The sequence below is a fragment of the Gossypium hirsutum genome, chromosome D09, assembly GCF_007990345.1.
Source record: "Gossypium hirsutum isolate 1008001.06 chromosome D09, Gossypium_hirsutum_v2.1, whole genome shotgun sequence".
NCBI classification, from domain to species: domain Eukaryota; kingdom Viridiplantae; phylum Streptophyta; class Magnoliopsida; order Malvales; family Malvaceae; genus Gossypium; species Gossypium hirsutum.
The window spans coordinates 14,624,860-14,626,114 of record NC_053445.1 but is presented as its reverse complement, the minus strand read 5'-3'; the positions used below and the strand labels follow the sequence as shown (position 1 = coordinate 14,626,114).

At 38.2% G+C, this 1,255-nt stretch overlaps 1 non-coding gene across 1 annotated transcript; it reads left to right on the top strand.

Annotated features, from left to right (window-relative positions):
- Window positions 1-413: 413 nt before the first annotated feature.
- On the top strand, window positions 414-520 carry LOC121221426 (small nucleolar RNA R71). The gene has a single exon (XR_005918817.1). It is a non-coding gene; the product is annotated as a small nucleolar RNA R71 (small nucleolar RNA).
- Window positions 521-1,255: the final 735 nt, after the last annotated feature.

Below are 1,255 nucleotides of genomic sequence, written 5' to 3'. Positions count from 1 at the left end.
TATTTTGATATTGGTTCCCCATATAGTACATTAACTCGGTGTTTGATGGACAATTCTCAAAAGAATGACCTTCCCCACAATACACACAGGAAACTGTTTCAAACGTGCTTAGTGGCTGAGCTGTAAAATTATTAGTAATATTAGTAGTTAGCTGTTTTAACATAGAGAAAATAGACGATACTTGAGCTGATAACGAAGTGAAAGAGTCAACTTCATGAACTCCAGCTACGCGTCTTCCTGAAGCTGTTCGATTTGTTGGCCATTGATAGTTATTAATCGCGATCCTCTTGATGATCTCATAAACCTCATTATAAGACTTAGAAAAAATTGCACTATTCGCGGAAGCATCTACCATCAATCTTGTATGTGCATTGAGACCATTATAGAATGTCTCCAACTGGATACAGTGAGGAATCTCATGATGAGGACACTTACGAAGTAACTCCCTGAATCGCTCCCAAGCCTCATACAAAGACTCTTCATCCAATTGTTGGAAAGTTGTGATCTCGTTCCTTAACTTAGTGTTTTTGCTAGGTGAGAAATACTTAACCAAAAATCTCTCTGTTAATTCTTGCCATGTAGATATGGAACTTGGTGGCAATGAATTGAGCCATGCTCGTGCTCGATCTTGCAACGAGTACGAAAATAACTTTAACCTCAGTGCATCTTCAGTCACATCGGCTATCTTGAATGAATCACTCACCTTCATATCCAATCGAAGGTGGAGATGTGGATCTTCCGTGGGCATACCACTAAATTGGCCCACTGTTTGTAGCATTCGAAACATCACTAGTTTCAATTCAAACTAGGTTGCCTCAGTATATGGCCTTCTAATTCCTTGGTTTAACTCACTGAAAAGTGGCACAGCATATTGCCTGATGCATCGATCCCTATCATTGGCAACGAGGATAGGATTTCGTACATGATTGACTTCATTGCCTTGGTCTTGATTCTAATTTCCAAGGTCCATCTCGACTTATCTTTGAGCTGTTCGTTCATGTCTTCTTTGTCTGAAAGTTCGCTCAATTTTAGGGACTACAGGGAGTAAATCGATAATTCGATCTATGCTCATAAACACCTGAAAAGAAAATCAAAAGAATTAAAAAGAATAAGTTAGTAATGTTAGAAATAAATTAAATTAACAATAAATAATTTCACGAAAAAAATAACTATGGCAACAGCAGACAATCCCCAGCAACGGCGCCAAAAACTTGTAACGCTTATGTTTGTACAAGTGTACACAGTCGTTATCAAG